This window comes from Pseudophryne corroboree, chromosome 1 (assembly GCF_028390025.1).
Source record: "Pseudophryne corroboree isolate aPseCor3 chromosome 1, aPseCor3.hap2, whole genome shotgun sequence".
Taxonomy (NCBI): Eukaryota; Metazoa; Chordata; class Amphibia; order Anura; family Myobatrachidae; genus Pseudophryne; species Pseudophryne corroboree.
The window spans coordinates 174,601,539-174,617,317 of record NC_086444.1 but is presented as its reverse complement, the minus strand read 5'-3'; the positions used below and the strand labels follow the sequence as shown (position 1 = coordinate 174,617,317).

Sequence of the window (15,779 nt, the reverse complement as noted above, 5' to 3'; positions counted from 1 at the left end):
ACATGTGAAATTCTGGGTGTGCTTGCCTGTTCTTGCATTCTAGATGAATTGAAGGACACATGCAATAAGGCCATATGATGTGGCAAATAAGTAATGCTAAATCATACTTGACTACTTTAATTTACTCCCCTGGGGAGAAGATGTGGCAGACTGTTCTTGGGGGCTGAGCTGGACACTTATATAATCAGCCATGCCCCATGACCTGCAAATTGCGACATTGGGCAGGCTAAATTACACGATTTGCACCATTATAGGCCCGCCCCTTCCATGCAGACTCAAATTGCCCAGTTTTAGCTCCCCATCCTGCAGTACCCACTTTATGTGGAAGATCTGGCCACTCTTCAGGGGGGTGGGAGGGACTACTCCTAACATCAGGAGTCTCTCGCACCTCCCGGGAGGGTAGGTACAGTAAGTATGTGCTAAATGCAATCACAGTGTGGCTGATGCAGAGTTGATTGTATACAGGAGCATAGTCAGAACTTTGTGGGCCCCATAGCAACATTTTGAAGGGACCCCTGTCCCAATGCTTCTAGAGAGACACCTCTCTGCAGCAGTTATTAATTTTATGCCCTATAATAGTGCCCTAGTTCATTTACTGAACCATAGTAGAGCCTTATTTAATGTTATGCCCCATAGTAGTGTCCTAGTTTCTTTTACGAATCGCAGTAGTGCTTAAGGTCCCCATTATGTCACATCAGAGCTGCCAGTACACATTATGCTGCACAGTACCCACAATTCACATTATGATAAATAGTGTTCTCCGTTCATATTGTGCCTCATTACAGTACCCCGGTTCATCTTATATAACATTCAAAATGCCCTTCAGTTCATTTTATACTACACTACATTGAGCAGGTCCAGGGTCATAACTCGATATATTACAGGCTCCAAGGAAAAAGTTTGAAAAGACCTCTACGTACCACCCAATGGCGAAACATTTATATAACACATGTAACTTTGACAGGGAAGGTGGGCCCCTCTCAGCTCTGGGTCCCATAGCAACTGCACTGCCTGCACCTATGGTAGCTACGCCCTTGACTGTATACCCGTTTGCTTAGCATACTGTATTTCTCTTACGTCCTAGAGGATGCTGGGGACTCCAAAAGGACCATGGGGTATAGACGGGATCCGCAGGAGACATGGGCACACCAAAAGACTTTGACTGGGTGTGAACTGGCTCCTCCCTCTATGCCTCTCCTCCAGACCTCAGATTCTGTGCCCAGGAGTGACTGGACACACACTAGGGGAGCTCTACTGAGTTTCTCTGGAAAGACTTTATGTTAGGCTTTTTTATTTTCAGGGAGACCTGCTGGCTACAGGCTCCCTGCTTCGTGGGACTGAGGGGAGAGAAGTCAGACCTACTTCTTCTGAGTTCAGGGCTCTGCTTCTTAGGCTACTGGACACCATTAGCTCCAGAGGGTTCGATCACTTGGTACGCCTAGCTGCTTGTTCCCGGAGCCGCGCCGTCACCCCCCTCACAGAAGCCAGAAGTAAGATGCCGGGTGAGTATTAGAAGAACAGAAGACTTCAGTGACGGCAGAAGACTTCAGTAACGGAGGTACAGCGCAGCGGTCGCGCTGCGCTCCATGCTCCCACACACCAACGGCACTTACAGGGTGCAGGCCGCTGGGGGGGGGGCACCTGGGCAGCAAGTTACTGAGGGTCTTTTAACTGGCGAAAGAGGCATATTCCATGCCCGGGCACTGTGTACGATACCCCCGCCAGTATAAAAATTTAAAATTTAAGCGGGACTACAGTGCGCTGGGAAGGGGCGGGGCTTAGCCGCACAACTCACCAGCGCCATTTTATCTCTTCACAGCCGCTGCAGAGACGCTGGTCCGGACCTCCACTCTCCTTACAAGTATCTGGGAAGCAAAACAGGGCGGGGGGGGGGGGGGCACAAGCAATTTGGTGCTATACATGTATATAGAATTACAGCGCAGCCGTCATATATTATTTCTTTAGTAGTATATGGGTGCTGGGGTGTGAGCTGGCATACTCCCTCTGTGTTCTCTCACAGGCTTCCCTGTGGGTCTGTCCCCTTTTTGGCCGGTGTGGGTGTGTCGGTACTGCGTGTCGACATGTCTGAGGCTGAGTGTTCCTCCCCGGAGGAAGTTACTGGGGGTGCGGAGAAAGATTTGAGAATGACTCTGTCGGCACAGCCGACTGCTGATTGGGTAAATATGTTGAGTACATTGAATGCAAATGTGGCATTGTTGTCTAAGAGGCTGGATAAATCTGATTCTCAGACTCAAACATGGAGAAAATCCATGGAGGACGCTTTGTCTCAGGTACAGACCCCCTCAGGGTCACAAAAACGTTCATTTACCCAGATGGCAGATACAGATACCGACACAGACTCTGATTCCAGTGTCGACTTCAATGAGGCCAGTTTACATCCGAAAGTGGTTAAGAGTATTCAGTATATGATTGTGGCTATTAAAGATGTTTTACATATTTCTGAGGAACCTCCTGTTCCAGATACAAGGGTTTGTTTATTTAAAGGGAAAAATCCTGAGGTGAAGTTTCCCCCCTCTCATGAACTTAACGCTCTTTGTGAAAAGGCTTGGGAGTCGCCTGACAAAAGGTGGCAGATTCCCAAGAGAATTTTTATGGCATATCCTTTCCCCTCTGACGACAGGGAGAAATGGGAGTCGTCACCCAACTTGGACAAGGCGCTGTCCCGACTGTCCAAGAAGGTGGCGCTTCCGTCTCCTGACACGGCTGCCCTCAAGGATCCGGCGGATCGCAAGCAGGAGACGACATTGAAGGCCATTTTCGTTACTACTGGTGCATTACTCAGGCCTGCTGTGGCGTCGGCTTGGGTGAGTAGTGCTATTGCTAAGTGGGCTGATAATTTAGCTTCTGATATGGATACCCTTGATAAGGATAACATTCTTTTGACTCTTGGTTATATCAAGGACGCTGCAGATTACCTAAAGGATGCGGCGAGGGATATCGGCCTCTTGGGATCAAGGGCCAATGCCATGGCGGTTTTGGCCAGGAGGGCGCTGTGGATTCATCAATGGAAGGCTGATGCCGACTCCAAGAAAGCTATGGAAGCTCTCCCTTTTAAAGGTAGTGTCTTGTTTGGTGACAGCCTTGCTGACCTGGTGTCTACCGCTACTGCGGGTAAGTCATCTTTTCTTCCTTATGTTACCGCACAACAGAAAAAGGCGCCCCATTCTCAGATGCAGTCCTTTCGGCCTAATAAATACAAAAAAGGAAGGGGTTTGTCCTTCCTCGCTTCAAAAGGTAGAGGAAGGGGAAAAAGGTCGCCTGCTGTGTCTGGCGCCCAGGACCAAAAGTCCTCCCCCACCTGTGCCAAGTCCACTGCATGACGCTGGGGCTCCCCTACGGGAGTCCGTGCCGGTGGGAGGCCGTCTCCGAATCTTTAGTCAGGTCTGGTTTCAATCGGACCTGGATCCTTGGGTCTTAGACATAGTGTCCCAGGGGTACAAACTGGAGTTTCAGGAGATGCCCCCCGCCGCTTTTTCAAATCGGCCTTGCCAGTTTCTCTTCCAGAAAGAGAAGTAGTAAACACTGCGATACTAAAGCTGTGTCAACAGAGGGTCATTGTCCCGGTTCCCCCGTCCCAACGGGGGGAAAGGTTCTATTCGAGCCTCTTTGTCGTGCCAAAGCCGGACGGCTCGGTCAGACCGATTCTGAACCTAAAGTCCCTCAATCCATACTTGAAAACTTTCAAGTTCAAGATGGAATCTCTTCGAGCTGTGATTTCCAGCTTAGAAGGGGGGGATTTTATGGCGTCAGTCGACATAAAGGATGCCTACTTACACGTCCCGATATATCCTCCTCATCAAACCTTCCTAAGATTTGCGGTGCAGGATTGTCATTACCAATTTCAGACGTTGCCGTTTGGGCTTTCCACGACCCCAAGGGTCTTCACCAAGGTGATGGCGGAAATGATGGTACTCCTACGCAAGCAGGGTGTCACAATTATCCTGTACTTGGACGATCTCCTGATAAATGCGAGGTCAAAAGAGCAGTTGCTAAGAAGCGTGGAACTCTCCCTGACGGTTCTGCAACATCATGGTTGGATTCTCAATTTGCCAAAGTCTCAGTTGATTCCGACAACTCGGCTGCCCTTCTTGGGCATGATCCTAGACACAGAACTACGAAGAGTGTTTCTTCCGGCGGAAAAAGCTCTGGAAATCCAGACCATGGTCAAGGAGATTCTGAAACCGGCAAGAGTGTCGATTCATCAATGCACTCGAGTGCTAGGGAAGATGGTTGCGGCTTACGAAGCCATTCCGTTTGGTAGGTTTCATGCCCAGGTGTTTCAGTGGGATCTGCTGAACAAATGGTCCGGGTCTCACCCGCACATGCACTGGAAAATAAGTCTATCTTCCAGGACCAGAATTTCTCTCCTGTGGTGGCTGCAAAGTTCTCACCTTCTAGAGGGACGCAGATTCGGAATCCAGGATTGGGTCCTGCTGACCACAGATGCAAGTCTCCGAGGCTGGGGTGCAGTCACACAAGGAAGAAGTTCCAGGGAAAATGGTCAAGCCAGGAATCTTGTCTCCACATAAATGTTCTGGAGTTAAGAGCCATTTACAACGGCCTTCTGCAAGCGAAGAACCTTCTTCAAGGTCTACCTGTCCTGATTCAGTCGGACAACATAACAGCAGTGGCGTACGTAAACCGCCAGGGCGGAACAAAGAGCAGGGCGGCAATGGTGGAGGCCACAAGAGTTCTCCGCTGGGCGGAACAGCACGTGAGCGCTCTGTCAGCAGTTTTCCTTCCAGGCGTGGACAACTGGGAAGCAGACTTTCTCAGCAGACACGATCTCCATCCAGGAGAGTGGGCCCTTCATCCAGAGGTGTTTGCAGAGGTGACAAGGCGTTGGGGAATTCCTCAAATAGACATGATGGCGTCTCGCCTCAACAAGAAGTTTCTGAGGTATTGTTCCAGGTCAAGAGACCGCCAAGCCAGTGCAGTGGACGCCCTGGTAACTCCGTGGGTGTTTTAGTCGGTGTATGTGTTCCCCCCACTTTCTCTCATTCCAAGAGTGCTGAGGATCATAAGACGAACAAGGGTTCAGGCAATACTCGTCGTTCCAGATTGGCCACAGAGGGCCTGGTATCCGGATCTTCACAAATTGCTCATAGAATATCCTTGGCCACTTCCTCTAAGAGAGGACCTGTTACTGCAGGGGCCATGCGTGTTTCCGGACTTACCGCAGCTACGTTTGACGGCGTGGAGGTTGAACGCCAAATCCAAGCTCGTAAAGGTATTCCCGGGGAAGTCATCCCCACTCTCCTTAAGGCTAGAAAGGAGGTCACGGCAAAACATTATCACCGTATTTGGAGAAAATATGTGTCGTGGTGTGAAACCAAAACAGCTCCTGCGGAGGAATTTCACTTGGGTCGTTTCCTCCATTTTTTGCAGGCAGGCGTGGATGCAGGCCTGAAATTGAGTTCCATCAAACTGCAGATTTAGGCTTTATCTATTTTCTTTCAAAAATAATTGGCCACCCTTCCTGAGGTTCAGACTTTCGTGAAGGGAGTGCTGCATATCCATCCTCCATTTGTGCCACCCGTGGCACCGTGGGATCTTGAAGTGGTGTTACAGTTTCTTATGTCTCACTGGTTTGAATCTTTGCGAAAGGTTGAGTTAAAGTTTCTCACTTGGAAAGTGGTCATGCTTTTAGCCTTGGCGTCTGCCAGACGAGTGTCAGAATTGGCGGCTTTGTCTCACAAGAGCCCATATTTGATTTTTCATGTGGATAGAGCGGAATTGAGGACTCGTCAACAAGTTCTGCCGAAGGTGGTTTCTTCGTTTCACATAAATCAACCTATTGTGGTACCTGTGGCTACGGATGCTGGGGCAGTCCCAAAATCTCTTGATGTCGTAAGAGCTTTGAAAATTTATGTCGCCAGAACGGCTCTTGTTAGGAAAACGGAAGCTCTGTTTGTCCTGCATGCTTCCAACAAGATTGGAAATCCTGCTTCCAAGCAGACTATTGCACGCTGGATTTGTAATACGATTCAGCACTCTCATTCTTCGGCTGGGTTGCCGTTGACAAAGTCAGTAAATGCCCATTCTACCAGGAAGATGGGCTCATCTTGGGTGGCTGCCCGAGGGGTCTCAGCACTTCAACTTTGCCGAGCAGCTACATGGTCGGGTTCAAACACTTTTGCGAAGTTCTATAAGTTTTATACCCTGGCTGAGGAGGACCTCATGTTTGCTCAATCGGTGCTGCAGAGTCGTCCGCACTCTCCCGCCCGGTCTGTAGCTTTGGTATAGACCCCATGGTCCTTTTGGAGTCCCCAGCATCCTCTAGGACGTAAGAGAAAATAGGATTTTAAAACCTACCGGTAAATCCTTTTCTCCTAGTCCGTAGAGGATGCTGGGCGCCCATCCCAGTGCGGACTGTTACTTGCAGTTGTATTGATACTTGTTGTTTTCGGTTACACGTGGTTGTGTATCAGTTATATTCAGCTTGTTGCTGTTGTTAGTTCATACTGTATCTGGTATTCCTGCTAATCCAATTGTACGGTATGTTTGTGGTGTGAGCTGGTATGTATCTCGCCCTTAGTGTAACAAAAATCCTTTTCCTTGAAATGTCCGTCTCCCCTGGGCACAGTTCCTATAACTGAGGTCTGGAGGAGGGGCATAGAGGGAGGAGCAAGTTCGCACCCAGTCAAAGTCTTTTGGTGTGCCCATGTCTCCTGCGGATCCCGTCTATACCCCATGGTCCTTTTGGAGTCCCCAGCATCCTCTACGGACTAGGAGAAAAGGATTTACCGGTAGGTTTTAAAATCCTATTTTTGCATGAAATCGCACTGTGAAGGCTTCAAAAATGCACCTATAGACAATGCAGTGTCATCCACATTTCGCATACACACTTATGACCAAAGAGGCAGAACTGGGCTGTAACAGGGTGGTCTCATGTAGGCAGAATTCAGTGAGGGCGTGTTCATGCAAATCCATGCCATGCAGATCGCAATGCAAGTGAAAAATGCTGCAGTCGTATCTCAAGATGCACACAACCCTACATTTGGGTGAAAACAACGTATGGCTTGTTTTCTGTGCATGCTTTTTTTTTTTTTTTTTTTTTTTAGCAAAATATGCCCATTTTAGGCATATATTGCATGAGCCACATTGGGGTAAATATTGATTTAAGCATTTTAAAGTGAAAGTAGGTGATGTTGCCCATAGCAACCAATCAGATTCTGTCTATAATTTTCTAGGATGCAATAGAGAAATGATAGACAGTCTTATTGGTTGCTATGGGCAACATTACCTCTTTTCACTTTTAGAAGCTTTAGTAAATATACAGTACCCCATTGTGTGTAAGGGCCCTCATTCCGAGTTGTTCGCTCTGTATTTTTCATCGCATCGCAGTGAAAATCCGCTTAGTACGCATGCGCAATCTTCGCACTGCGACTGCGCCAAGTAACTTTACTATGAAGAAAGTATTTTTACTCACGGCTTTTTCTTCGCTCCGGCGAACGTAATGTGATTGACAGGAAATGGGTGTTACTGGGCGGAAACACGGCGTTTCAGGGGCGTGTGGCTGAAAACGCTACCGTTTCCGGAAAAAACGCAGGAGTGGCCGGGGAAACGGTGGGAGTGCCTGGGCGAACGCTGGGTGTGTTTGTGACGTCAACCAGGAACGACAAGCACTGAAATGATCGCACAGGCAGAGTAAGTCTGGAGCTACTCTGAAACTGCTAAGTAGTTAGTAATCGCAATATTGCGAATACATCGGTCGCAATTTTAAGAAGCTAAGATTCACTCCCAGTAGGCGGCGGCTTAGCGTGTGTAACTCTGCTAAATTCGCCTTGCGACCGATCAACTCGGAATGAGGGCCAATGTTCACATGTGCTTCACATGTGCTATGGAGGAGTAAAAGTATGTAAGTATGCTGTGTAGCAGACCTTTTACATTGGGTAATTTTTTTTCCACCTGGGGTTAAATTTACCAAAGTAGAGGTATTTCTCATTGCAACCAATCAAATTTTTTACACTGTACCAGATAATTTATAGCCAGAATCTGATTGATTGGCTGCTATGACCAATGATTACATTTTTGTAAACTCACACTTTAATAAATTTGCCCCTTTAGAAGTGTTCTTTTTTTTTTAGAACATCAGATCTGACCCACGGCAGCGCACACTGCACTGTATCGCATACAATATAGTGCTTACACACGGTAAGATATAGTGCACTATATTGCACTGTAGCCAGATAGTGTGCGATATAGTGCAAAAAATCTTACCGTGTGTACACAGTTTTAGATTCCAGACAGGAGAACCATGTATTAGTGAAATCAGAAGGTTTATCTGTTGAGGATATTAAGATATCTTCCATTGACAGGTGAGTTTCAGAGTACCGAAATAACTGAGCATACTGTATCCATAAGGTGGAGCAGTAATGATTTTCTGTACTTCGTCATTGGCAAAGGAGAGAATGACTGAGCAACCAAAAGGTGTGGTCCATGGGTATGCTGGTTCCTAAAATTTGCTTGGAAAAGCTGGATAAGTGGGGATAATCCCATCAAACATGACACAGAGTACCCAAGACCAAGGAACACCTCCAAGTGGAGCCAGAGGTGTAGGGAAACATGGAGTGGAGACTGGAAGGGTTTCTGTACCATCACATTATTATCGTGCATTGTGTCTTCTTCATGGTAGTACAAATAGTGCTAGAGTAGGTCTTCAGAAAAGTATTCTTCCATCCCCTGTCAGAATTAGAATGGCCTAGGTCCTTTTCCCTAGCCATGGCACATCTTGGCATGGAGGTGGTTTGGATAACTAGTAAAATTTTGTAAAGCACAGATTTTTAAGAAATTTTAAGAAAAATGTAAGATCCCTCCCAGCATTGTCTGCCCTATTGGCTGTAATTAGATAATGTTGAAATTGTAGGAACTTACAAAAATCTAAGTGGAGGAGATCCCATTTGTTTCTACTCTCCAAAAATTGATTAATACTGGAACCAGTCACCAACTGGCCGACTCTGAAGAGAACCGCAGTAGTCTAACTAGAAAAGTGTGTAGGATTAATGCCTGGTGGGAACTTAGGGCTGGCCAAGAAGGAGGTTAGAGTTCCAAAGGCAAAACATATAAAAAGGGAGCGTCTCAGAACTTTCCAAAGAGAAAGTTTTAGGGATATCGTTGGATGAGGAGAAATTTTAGGCAGAGCGGGAAGTCATGGCACAATTTCAGTGTGTTGATTCATGCAATAACCTTCCAGTACAACCCACTGTTTTATGTCACGTCTTCTGGTCCATTCAAGGACTCTATTGATAGCTATGGCGCTGTAATATATTTGAATGTCCGGTAAATGAAGGATGCCCATTTGCTTCGGGCGTGATAGAATGTCATGACTAAGGGGGTTATTCAGGTTGCATTGCTAAGGGATGCCACCGCAATAACCCCGGTGGCGGCACCAGTGTGCATGCGCAGGTACCGTCCTACGCATGCACAGCCACCGAATTCGATCGGCACGCAATGAGTGTGCATGTGTGAGCATTGCATGGGCGGTGCATTGAATATGGATAAACTGCTGAATCAGGAGGGTAAGGGAGCGGAACCAGGACTCAGGCACAGTATTTTCCCTAGCCATGAAAGATGTTTCAAATGCCGGTTCTCATAATCTGGGCTAATGGCAGAAAGAAGGGGAGTGAAGATTGTATGGAATATTTGTGACAGAGTCCTAGTTGGCTTAATCTCTTGGTATGTAATATGGGTGGAGTGCCAGATGAATGGAAAGGTATGTTGGAGGCCCGATATTGTGGACGGAGTGGAGGAAATACAATTTCCCAAACTTTTCAAATTCTAGCATTAAGTGAGGTAGGGAGATGACAGGGTGGGAGATGAGATGGTGGTTAGCAGATCGTCAGCAAATAAAGCTAGGAAGAATAAATGGCCACTTCAACATCGTGTAGAGTGAAGGGGAGTTCTAGAGAGTTCCTGTCGGCAGAAGAAAGGGTTGGGAAGGAGACAAAGGAGGGATAGTCTAGTACTGCCTGGAGGGAGGGAGGGAGGGAGGGAGGGAGGAGGAAATGACTGAGGGGAGGATTCCGCCAGGTTCCATAAAGCAAAGTAGTATGGGTTTGATGCAGGATGGCAATTTAAGAAATCTGTGAGTGTTGTATACCTGAACCATCTTTAATTCTGTGTGCGTAGGGCCCAAGCTAAGAGTTTGCCTAGTTTGTTTCTCCATTGATAGAATTAACACCTACCTTTTCAAAACGAAAACTTAATTTTGTCGGAAAGCAGTTTGTTAAGTGCTGCCCGCAAGGTAAATATCACCGGACAGGGAAGATTTGCTGGAGGTCTCAAGCAGCCTGATTCATTGGAGCAATGTTGAAATTTGTGCCGACTTCTGCAACTCAATATAAGAGCCTACATGAATATATTTTCCATGAAGCACACAGTCGCAGATAGTAAGCTGGGAAACCCAGAGTGTTTAACCTATGGGAAAGCTATTATTATAGAAGTTGCGCTCTGTGCAGATGTTTGACATTCATGTAGCTGACACTTCAATGAAAAACATCAACTAAATGAGGGTGTTGGATAGAAGAAAGTAGATTGTACAGGAAAGTTGATGATTTACCTTCCTAAACTGGCAGATTCCATCTGGAAAAATTCTATATGTTGTAGATGGGTATGGAGTTATGTGCTACTATTGGACAGGCAGGGAGATATACTTCATTCTGCACCTTTCTATATTAACTTAAATGATAAATCCACCTAAAATAAAAGAATAAGATTTAGGTGGAGTTCAGTAAGTAATATACTGTGTGCTATTTAACTTGGGTCTTGTCTTCTCCTCTATTCAACAGGTCTCCCAATGTCTACTGATGTATTTTTCACTTCTTTTTGAAACAGGGTTGTCAATGCCACTCGCCTGGGAATTCTATTTGAATAAGAAATTTGCTGAGAAGGAGAACTAAAAACATTCTGTCTGAAAGAGGAGCATCTCTGGACCCTTACAGATATTAAATTGTGGTGCACAGTAGATTCCAGGTAAGAAACATTCAGTATAACCTTTTTGAGGTCCACCCAAGTTTTGGATGGAATTCATTACATGTTTTCCATGTAATTGCAGATATGATAATTGGGAGATAGACTGAATCCATATCCAAACCTGCCCTATCTATATATTGTGGTAAAAGCAGGGGCTTATCTACAATTCAGGGAGCCAAATGTGAGATTATATATCTTAAACTCTATGATGACTCTGAGCATTGCATGTCGGATTAAGGAGGCGGCTACCCAGGGCCCAGCAGCTGATGCGCCCACCACCACAACTTCATAGGTAGTTGAGGGCAGTACGGATGGTGTAATGATTAGCATTACTGCCTCACAGCACTGAAGTCTATGGGTTTGATTCCCACCATGGCCCTAACTGTGTGGAGTTTGTATATTCTCCCTGTACTTGCGTGGGTTTCCTCTGGGTACTCCGGTTTCCTCCCACAATATATACTGATAGGTTAATTGACTCCCAACAAAATTTACCCTAACGTGAATGTGTATACATGTGATAGGGAATATAGAGTGTAAGCTCCACTGGGGCAGGGACTGATGTGAATGGCCAAATATTTTCTGTAAAGCGCTGCGGAATATGTGTGTGCTATATAAATAACTGGTAACAATAATAATAATAATAGATGTACACATATAGGGTATACACATATACATGTATGCATTTTTTTCTGAATAAAGCTAGCTTTACACTTACAAATCAGATTGCCCATATTGTGATAAAAGCACTGGTAAAGTTATAAATGGGAGATATGTTTGTCCCAGGTTTCTGACCTATATGATTCAAAACCCCCAGGAAAATGTCTGTTTCTGCAAAACAGAGTTGGTAGATTTTGGGCTTTAGAAAAAGACAAATAAGGGTTTACTGGGGGTATGGATGGAGAGCGAGGGCTGGCGGTCATCAAGTATTCAGCCTGAGAACAGGCTAATTAGTAATTGCACCTGTAACAAGCTAATAATAAGAATTTACTTACCGATAATTCTATTTCTCGGAGTCCGTAGTGGATGCTGGGGTTCCTGAAAGGACCATGGGGAATAGCGGCTCCGCAGGAGACAGGGCACAAAAAAGTAAAGCTTTTACCAGATCAGGTGGTGTGCACTGGCTCCTCCCCCTATGACCCTCCTCCAGACTCCAGTTAGGTACTGTGCCCGGACGAGCGTACACAATAAGGGAGGCAATTTGAATCCCGGGTAAGACTCATACCAGCCACACCAATCACACCGTACAACTTGTGATCTAAACCCAGTTAACAGTATGATAACAGAAAGAGCCTCTTAAAGATGGCTCCTTAACAATATAACCCGAATTTGTTAACAATAACTATGTACAGTATTGCAGATAATCCGCACTTGGGATGGGCGCCCAGCATCCACTACGGACTCCGAGAAATAGAATTATCGGTAAGTAAATTCTTATTTTCTCTATCGTCCTAAGTGGATGCTGGGGTTCCTGAAAGGACCATGGGGATTATACCAAAGCTCCCAAACGGGCGGGAGAGTGCGGATGACTCTGCAGCACCGAATGAGAGAATTCCAAGTCCTCTTTTGCCAGGGTATCAAATTTGTAGAATTTTACAAACGTGTTTTCCCCCGACCACGTAGCTGCTCGGCAGAATTGTAATGCCGAGACCCCTCGGGCAGCCGCCCAAGATGAGCCCACCTTCCTTGTGGAATGGGCCTTAACAGATTTAGGCTGTGGCAGGCCTGCCACAGAATGAGCAAGTTGAATTGTGTTACAAATCCAACGAGCAATCGTCTGCTTAGAAGCAGGGGCACCCAACTTGTTGGGTGCATATAGTATCAACAGCGAGTCAGATTTTCTGACTTCAGCCGTCCTTGAAATGTATATTTTTAAGGCTCTGACAACGTCCAACAACTTGGAGTCCTCCAAGTCGCCAGTGGCCGCAGGCACCACAATAGGTTGGTTCAGGTGAAACGCTGATACCACCTTAGGGAGAAAATGCGGACGAGTCCTCAGTTCTGCCCTATCCGAATGGAAGATTAGATAAGGGCTTTTATAAGATAAAGCCGCCAATTCAGATACTCTCCTGGCGGAAGCCAGGGCCAGTAACATAGTCACTTTCCATGTGAGATATTTAAAATCCACCTTTTTCAATGGTTCAAACCAATGGGATTTGAGGAAATCTAAAACTACATTTAGATCCCACGGTGCCACCGGAGGCAACACAGGAGGCTGTATATGCAGTACTCCTTTAACAAAAGTCTGTACCTCAGGAACTGAGGCCAATTCTTTTTGGAAGAATATTGACAGGGCCGAAATTTGAACCTTAATAGATCTCAATTTGAGACCCATAGACAATCCTGATTGTAGGAAATGTAGGAAACGACCCAGTTGAAATTCCTCCGTCGGAACACTCCGATCCTCGCACCACGCGACATATTTTCGCCAAATGCGGTGATAATGTTTCGCGGTGACTTCCTTCCTTGCCTTAATCAAGGTAGGAATGACTTCTTCTGGAATGCCTTTCCCTTTTAGGATCTGGCGTTCAACCGCCATGCCGTCAAACGCAGCCGCGGTAAGTCTTGAAAGAGACAGGGACCCTGTTGTAGCAGGTCCCTTCTCAGAAGTAGAGGGCACGGGTCGTCCGTGACCAACTCTTGAAGTTCCGGGTACCAAGTCCTTCTTGGCCAATCCGGAGCCACTAGTATTGTTCTTACTCCTCTTCACCGTATAATCTTCAATACCTTTGGTATGAGAGGCAGAGGAGGAAACACATATACTGATTTGTACACCCAAGGTGTTACCAGTGCGTCCACAGCTATTGCCTGTGGATCTCTTGACCTGGCGCAATACTTGTCCAGTTTCTTGTTGAGGCGAGACGCCATCATGTCTACCATTGGTCTTTCCCAACAGTTTATTAGCATGTGGAAGACTTCTGGATGAAGACCCCACTCTCCCGGGTGAATATCGTGTCTGCTGAGGAAGTCTGCTTCCCAGTTGTCCACGCCCGGGAAGAACACTGCTGACAGTGCTATTACGTGATTTTCCGCCCAGCGAAGAATCTTGGCAGCTTCTGCCATTGCACTCCTGCTTCTTGTGCCGCCCTGTCTGTTTACATGGGCGACCGCCGTGATGTTGTCCGACTGAATCAACACCGGTTTTCCTTGCAGGAGTGGTTCCGCCTGGCTTAGAGCATTTTAGATTGCTCTTAGTACCAGAATGTTTATGTGAAGAGACTTTTCCAGGTTCGTCCATACCCCCTGGAAGTTTCTTCCTTGTGTGACTGCTCCCCAGCCTCTCAGGCTGGCGTCCGTGGTCACCAGGATCAAATCCTGTATGCCGAATCTGCGGCCCTCCAATAGATGAGCCTTTTGCAACCACCACAGAAGATATACCCTTGTCCTTGGCGACAGGGTTATTCGCAGGTGCATCTGAGGATGCGACCCTGACCATTTGTCCAACAGATCCCTTTGGAAAATTCTTGCATGGAATCTGCCGAATGGAATTGCTTCGTAAAAAGCCACCATTTTTCCCAGGACTCTTGTGCATTGATGTACAGACACCTTTCCTGGTTTTAGGAGGTTCCTGACAGGTCGGATAACTCCTTGGCTTTTTCCTCGGGAAGAAAAACCTTTTTCTGAACCGTGTCCAGAATCATCCCTAGGAACAGCAGACGTATCGTCGGAAAACAGCTGCGATTCTTGGAATATTTAGAATCCAGTCGTGCCGTCGAAGAACTACTTTAGATAGTGCTCTTCCGACCTCCAACTGTTCTCTGGAACTTGCCCTTTTTAGGTCGTGCAAGTAAGGGATAATTTAGATGCCTTTTTTCTTTGAAGAAACATCTTTTCGGCCATTACCTTGGTAAAAAGGCCCGGGGTGCCGTGGATAATTCAAACGGCATCGTCTGAAACTGATATTGACAGTTCTGTACCACGAACCAGAGGTACCCTTGATGAGAAGGACAAAATTTGGACATGGAGGTAATCCTTGATGTCCAGGGACACCATATAGTCCCCTTTTTTCCGGTTCGCTATCACTGCTCTGAGTGACTTTATCTCGATTTGAACCTTTTATGTAAGTGTTCAAAACATTTTAGATTTAGACTATGTGTCACCAAGCCGTCTGGCTTCAGTACCACCATATAGTGTGGAAAAATAATACCCTTTTCCTTGTCGTAGGAGGGGTACTTTGATTATCACCTGCTGGATATACAGCTTGTGAATTGTTTCCAATGCTGCCTCCCTGTCGGAGGGAGCCGTTGGTAAAGCAGACTTCAGGAACCTGCGAGGAGAAGATGTCTCGACTCTCCAATCTTTACCCCTGGGATAATACTCGTACGATCTAGGGGTCAACTTGCGAGTGATCCCACTGCGCCCTGAGACTCTTGAGACTACCCCCCCACCTTGAGTCCGCTTGCACGGCCCCAGCGTCATGCTGAGGACTTGGCAGACGCGGTGGAGGGCTTCTTTTCCTGGGAAAGGGCTGCCTGCTGCAGTCTACTTCCCTTACCTCTATGTCTGGGCAGATATGACTGGCCTTTTGCCTGCATGCCCTCATGGGAAAGGAAAGATTGAGGCTGAAAAGACGGTGTCTTTTTTAGCTGAGATGTAACTTGGGGTAAAAAAGGTTGGATTTCCCAGCTGTTGCTGTGGTCCCCAGGTCCGATGGACCGACCCCCAAATAACTCCTTCCCTTTATACAGCAATACTTCCATCTGCCGTATGGGATCTGTATCACCTGACCACTGTCGTGTCCCTGACATCTTCTGGGAGATATGGACAACGCACTTATCTTGATGCCA

At 46.6% G+C, this 15,779-nt stretch overlaps 1 protein-coding gene across 1 annotated transcript in view; it reads left to right on the top strand.

Annotated features, from left to right (window-relative positions):
• The window catches only part of ANKRD34B (ankyrin repeat domain 34B), a 140,915-nt gene that overhangs the window by 26,009 nt on the left and 99,127 nt on the right, over positions 1-15,779 (top strand). The window contains exon 2 of the mRNA XM_063963913.1: positions 10,858-10,995. The gene's annotated coding sequence lies outside the window, so the exon portion shown is untranslated. The remainder of the gene's footprint in view (positions 1-10,857; positions 10,996-15,779) is intronic.